Below are 7437 nucleotides of genomic sequence, written 5' to 3'. Positions count from 1 at the left end.
ATTATTCATAACGGATCGATAACTGGCCTCACTTTCCAGCTAGTAAACCAGCTGAATTTTTCATAGGTTTTGCGTTGCTAATAGAACAACCGTGAATTTAGTGTCACCCCCTTGGTAGTATTCAATATGGGTAAACCCCGCCAAATTCAAAAGACTTTAACCACTTCGTGCAGCGCCATCATTTTATGTCCGCCGTACCTCAAGCCTCTTGTAACACTTTCACGATAGACGGCCGGTACCTAACAAGCGCTACGAAGCATGCCTCTTAACTCCTTACGAAATGCTTACTAACGTTGCGCTGGAGCTAAGGATCTTTTTATCTTTTTGCTTTCGGTTCCTGTTTTTTTTTCGTTTTCAGATCTTATTGTTATTTCAAGTGTTAGCATGGTACGTGTGAACAATCCTTTTATTCTAGTCTTTTGTTGCTCACTAAAAGGTTGAACGAAGAGAATTTCTGTTTTCGGTTTGTTGAGTTATGTTAATTTCTGACATGAAACCTTAAGATGAGAGGGTTTTTGCTAATCTAGACAAAAGAAGTGTCTAAATGCATCCACCCGTGACGAAAGTAGAGATATGATTAACGTATTTGAGGCACAGTGTCGACTTCCTATTCGATAAATATAAATTTAATACTCCGTTGGTGAGCGACGGGCGACTGGTATTTCACCGAACGCAAGAAAAGGAGTTCTATCTGATTGGCTAGCAATCGATCGCTTAGGTCGCTTAGTAGTCAACTACAAACTCAAAACTGAGCATCGTATTCAATTCGATTGAAATCGATATTCTATTATTGCCGTAGATAAAGAGAGTGATAGTGTGTCAATAATGTACATTGTATTGCAGCTGGATTTTACATGCATTCATTTATATACATTTTTTCTCAAAGAGTTGAATATGATCAAAATTTTTACTCAGGATTTCAAATGTTTTACCCGCAAATTGCAGTTAAAAATATCCACAGCAAAATACCGGTCCTCACTAATTAGTGTATTTAATTTCCAGTTAGTGTATTTAAGATAAAACCTGACAACAAATAAAATTTTCTTGCAATAGAAATATCATATGGGATACTGATATGGTAGGCCGCAACCGCCACAACGTGGAGCTGCTACGCGTAGCTGACTTTTTGCTCCGTGGAGCCAAATTGACCAATCATGATCATGTTAGAGTTTTTCATTACTCGGAGGTAAAACTGACTAATTAAGTACGACTTACTCATTACGTGAAGCGAATTTATTCATTAAGAATTTGCCAGACGAGCGTCACGTAGCTGCAAGATATCCTCGGTCACGAAAGTTATGATTCAAAAAGTAGTTTATGAAAAGTACGAACTGACTTATTATTAAGATGGACATGCACTCATAAGAAACTCATACAGTATTGTACATAACTATATAGCTAGGCAGAGTGGTGGTAAACTATGCACACAGTTCTGCGATCTGCAGTGTATCGCCGGGAGCTAATTTGTATAACCTGCGCGGTGTCCCTGCGGAATTCGACCTTCAGCAAACTGCAAACCAGTTCGGATTTACTTTATATACTAGTAGTAGGCCATACATACTGTAGTTACTGTCCGTTTTCCTATACACAATACTCAGTGCGCTCACCATTGACGCGTGACCTCTACAAATAGTGTATGTTAGAAGTATAGGCCATTGCCTAGTTGACGTCACTACTGTGTAAAAAATAACCGGCCAATATTTAAAGTATTCTCTGAAATTCTAGAAAATATAGTTTTGTAACATGTCCTAAATTTTAGCTAATTTAGGTGTTTGGAAATATTGGTACTTTTGTACCAAAAATATGAAGAAATTATTTCTAAACCGTGTTAAGTCATTAAGCTTCTCATTTTCAAGAACGCTGGTTAACAATAAGCAGACTATTGTCTCATTTCGTAAACAAAAGCCCACACTATTGTTACCTTGCGTTCGCTTTATAATCGTTCACCCAACTGAAACTATAATACCAGCTCATTGCTCATTGCACAGGTAAAACAGACACAAGTGCAGTGTGTATTTAACCAGAGAAGATCTGATGTAACATAGTTGAGCCGTTTTCATTGAGTGTTATCTTGGTTTAATAGCTTTTAATAGGGTTTAAGTCCTTCAAAGGTCGTGGTGAGTTCTACTGTAGACATGACTGCATCATGATTATTTTTAAGTCAACAACATTCAACAATATGATCACCGTGATAGTATGAGAGTATCAGTACCGTGGGTGTCGGTGATCCTGGCCTGACACAGTAGACAAACAAACAAACAAACAAACACGCCACACACATTACACATGCATGCAAGGTAACATTGACTATACACTAATCAAACAATGGTATTGATCCTGTACAACTGGTAGTGGTTTATTTACAATCGATTCATTTAAAATCCCCATAGTAAACATTAATTTTGGCAAGAGTTTTCTCTCTCTGGAACGAGGATGCATCGACTGGCTCCGCGTAATGAAAAGATCTAACATGATTGGTCAATTTAGCTCCGCGAAGCGAAAAGTAAGCTACGCGTAGCAGCTCCACGTTGTGGCGGTTACGGCCAGCCATATATTGATCATGCGAAAATCGTAAAACATAGAATAGAAACAGTGTGGCAGGCGCTCAAAATCTCAAATTGTATGCTTAGCCTGAGTTGCACGGCCTATCTCGAATAAAATCACCATGCGTAGTTGTCGAAAAACGTGAGGATTCATCGTACTATCACGGCAATTTTTAACACGAAGATATAGGGATGATGACGGTGTGTGAGGTCGACCTCGTCCGTCAAATGGTACAGATAATTGCTGGTAGGGGTTCCCACTCACCGGTACGCGTGAGGAAAATGACGCTATCTGTAAAGAAAAAGGGAGTTATAAGTGCAAATTAATCGTAGAGTAGAGCGTTCAACCGTAGTTCGAATTGTCCCCAGTTCGATTGTTTTTTTAGTTTTATCTATTTATTCTAAATATTAATTTTATTATCGGAAGAAGGATAAGTGACTTACCCGTATCTTGGTACATGGCGCGATCTCCCAACTTTTCCAGGACTTCGTACAACTTCAACATGGCGTGTCAAGTTATGAACGCCGCGATGACGACGTTGGTGTTCGGATTAAGTCGTCTCCATTTTCCCGGTAGGTTACTTCGATGACTTCGTCGTTGATTAGTGGAATATTGTCGACGGTGACGCTATCGCTCGTCAATAACTTTTAAAATTCAGAGGGTCGTCCAGTATAACTGTCTGACTCATGTTAGATCTTTGAGCGAATTTACCTGTAAAACAAAATATAACGAGAAGCTGTAGCGTATTTATTTACTTCTTTGCGTACTTATTGCTATTTAATATCATGTTTTACGGTGTAAAAACATAATAAAACGTTTTCGAAGTATTCGTCTATGTACCGTCGTTGATCTTCTTGCATTGGAGAAAACGATCTATATACTAGGTAAAAAATCCCCCGTCTTTGTCTCTTTATCGTACTTCGCCCGTTGCTCCCAATACCACAACAGTTCGATATTCTCGATTACGTATCCCATCTCCACGGCTTTCTGGACTTCGAGCGTCACCCATGTAACCCTGATCGTTTCGGGCTTCATCCGAATGAGGGTAGTAAGCTTGCCGTTTCTCTTCCATACACATGCCGCACAGGGCGAACATCAACTTGCCGTGACATTCCGCCGGTAAGAAGGGATGAAAAAATTATTTAGGGGTAAGGCCACACGCCGTATCAATCCAAAGTAAGAAGAGATATCCTTGAAGTTATTCGTGTATATCTTATAGGCCTACGATATAGGGGCGGTACTTGTTACACCAGGGATAGAGACTACAATAATCCAGGTATCTGATGACCTCTCCATCTTTAACTTGGTGAAGGAGTTTGGTCGCTTCGGTGCGGCCACCGTATAAGCTCTCTCTCGCGTCCAACGGCTCGAAATGAGTGGGAACCGTGATCCTCCGTTTCACGTCGGCGGGTAAATCTTTCCAAACCTCCTTCCATTCGTGTTTCCACATCTCTATAAACCCGTGTCCTGGGTAATTGACCTTTAACTATTTCTTACGGAAGAGAGTTATCCTGTAAAGTTCGGCCATGGGTTTCTTGGAGATGGGGTTGAGGGTTCCCCGCCGTAACAATCGGGACATCAGAAAACTGCGGCGTAATACGGCGTAGTACATCCGGCGGCGATGGTGAGTGGTTTATCTAACGGATCTACCCCAGGATCGTCTTCTTCCTTTTTGGTCACCCTCATGAACATGTCGCAAAATTTCATGCAACACCGTCAAAGGATATCTACGTCGCTGACGCATTATTTCAGGAGTACTGTTCATCTTGTAAGTCCTACACCAATCCCTTCTCTTTTTCGGACGTATGCCAGGCCATAAACTGATCTTTACCAGCTTTCAACATTCCTTCAGAATCAAAGAACTCGGCCGCGAGTATCTCTCCCAAGTAATTTTCATTGCGCTTCGTATTGAAGAATTGCGGAAAATAGCCCTTGTATAAGGATGCCGAAGCTCTTGGGAAGTTTGGACAACGCCATCGGAAAGAAGCTTAAGCTCTCCAACCATGTCCAGTCTGCACTTATGCAAGATATAAACAGCCATGGAAGCCGTCATCTGTGCCTTAAAACTTTTGCCTTGTTGTTCAATAGGAGGGTAGGTCATGTAATAACGGCCATACTTTCCCTCAGTGTCGTTCCCGCGCTATATTCGAAGCATCCAATTGAGCCTACAGACTTAGTTTTCGAAACAATTTTATCTAGCTTTCGCTTCACGCCAGCTACTTCGCCCGCCATTGTTTTAAAGACGGAACTACTTTCAAGTCACCTTTTGACCCCACGCCTAGTTGATTGGCTAAAAGTTTTAGCTCGGTAAAATTTTATGTTATTTAATTAGGTTATTTAATTTTTAATTTACACCGCGTAAAACATTTAAAACAAGAGAAAAAGTACTAATAAAATATCAATGACAAAAACAAACAGGAATGTATAATCAAAAAGAAAAACACACCCAAAACAAGTGGTTTTCTAAATGAAATCTCAATATGCTATCGTGCAACACTGTTTTGGTTCGCAGTCTAGTCGTCTACAGGACAGAACTTTGCCGTTCACGTACAACGTAAATAAAACAAAGCGAGCATTAGCGAGCTATGTTACACTCTCAGAACATTGGTTAAAACATTTTACCAGCTTGGTTAAAATTTTAACCAACTATGTATTCACAGGTGAACAGCCCAACAGTTGGATATATTGTTAACCAACCTATAGTTGGTTAAACACTATGAATGGGGAGTTCATTTCACTGTTTCATTTTAACCAATATGTTGGTTAGTTCAAACTCAGGTTAAATGAGTACACAATGAACTTAAATTGGAGGCGTTTGAAAACCCGGGGTGGGAGGATCACATAAAAAAAACCAATTGGTGTGTATGGTCCCCCGGAATTTTGAGGTGGTGGGTCTCTGGGAGTTGACTGCGAACAGTCAAAATCAAGGGTCTTTTACGGCTTTTTGATTGAAAATTGCCTGAAAATCAGAAATATGAAGAATGAGCAATTTTGGAATCTTTTGGAGCTGAAATTATCAAAATCAAGGGTCTTTCGGAGCTCTATTTTGGTTAATTATAGGGGTCTTTCGAGCTGCGAAATCCGTATGGTCATTTGTGTTGAGTGCCTCCCCACAGGTTTAAAGATAGGAAATTATATTATAAAGCATATCATTTTATCGTGTATAACACTTAGTTTAATGAAGGGTGTGCGAGGCCGAGACTGCTACAACCGGTACGCTTAACAATTGGTTTTATATACCTCAATTCATGCACAAATTATATTTACTATACCTCATAAATATTTATTAGGTAATCCAGACATCTTATTGGTTAATAACGCGAGCGTCCGAGTACGGTATTTTGACTACTTCCCCGCGCCTGTGCAATTACGCGAACGCGGGGAAGTAGTAAAACTTCCGCACCCCTACTACCACACGGTGTCTCGACCCCGCGCGTCACCGTTCCTTCAGACGTAGCATTATGCTACACAACGGCGATTCTGCAGATGCGTTTATCGTGAAAATGGCGTCTGCTGCAGTTATTTTGCCGAGATTACCGATGGATAATAACACGAAAATTTGACGTTTTGTGAAACAAAATGTTATTTATGGAAAGTTAAAAAGAAAACTAGAATAATATAGGTCAAAATGTAAATATTGATTGAACAGAAATCCTGCAATAAAATCAGGTAAGCAAACTATTAAGCTTATTTACCATGCTAGCCGGCACATTGACTGGTGTGTGTTTTGACTTTTGTTTTTGCCGATTTTACAGTGATAGTGAAAATATTTATGAGGTATAGTAAAACAAATACAACATGTTTCATTTCGGGGAAGAAGTCAAAACTACTGTCCCTCGGTGTTGGATGATTTGACTACTTCCCTCCGCTGACGCGTCGGGAAGTAGTCAAATCATCCAACACCTCGGGACAGTAGTTTTGACTACTTCCCCTCAAAACATGTTGTATTTGTATATTACCGGTTGTGGTGGTAGCTGTCGCCGATAAATCATCGTAAGTCTTGATCGCAGTCTCGGCCTGGCACAAACTAACTGTTATACCCAATAAAATGATATACTTTATAATATTAATTTCCTACCTTCAAATGTCTCCAACAGATCTTGAAGACTCCAATCCAAAAGCTTTGCAGCAACCTGCACTCATCGGCCATCTTGTTGTCTGGAATGCATTTCTGCCCAACACAAATGACCAATTAATTCGCAAAGGAACACCATGTGACTATGTTTGGGCAAAACCATACTTTGCCCAACTTTATTGACGGGAAAAGAATGTTCTTTACCAAGATTGGTAAACTTTTAACCAACATTGGTAATTTTGAACTCTGAATTCACCCAACCTGTGTAAATAACATATTGACAGGTTTAACCATCCATGTATTAAACTGTATTTTGCCCAATTTCAAGAATTTTATCCATTGTTGGGCGTTTTTTAACCAACTGTTTTTCTGCCCATTCATTTTTTATCCAATGTTCTGAGAGTGTATAAGGGCCAATGTAAAAAAGCCTCTCGGAAATTTATTCTCGGAATTTATATTCAACTCCCTGCAATAGATAGGGCAATGAGACTGCGCATGGTTATATATGATCCTTTAGCTTTAGCATATTTTCGAGCACATGGATCGCCAATGTCAGTTTTTTGCTATTTTACCCCATCCCGTGATTTCTAAGCTGTTGAAAACTCAATTTTTGGAATTTACATCGATATGCACGATTAGTCCGCCAGAACACATTTTTAAAAAATCATTTTTTTTTCTACACGTAATTTTATCAATGCCGTTTCAGCTTTAGAATGGCATCACACAAACATATCTCAGACATATACCGTAAAACCCCGTCTACAAGCATATATAGTGTTTTTTATAAAAGCTTAATTAATTCGAGCAAGCGTTAATAT

The sequence above is a fragment of the Amphiura filiformis genome, chromosome 13, assembly GCF_039555335.1.
Source record: "Amphiura filiformis chromosome 13, Afil_fr2py, whole genome shotgun sequence".
Taxonomy (NCBI): Eukaryota; Metazoa; Echinodermata; class Ophiuroidea; order Amphilepidida; family Amphiuridae; genus Amphiura; species Amphiura filiformis.
The sequence above is the reverse complement of the archived record's forward strand: the minus strand, read 5'-3'. Positions refer to the sequence as shown.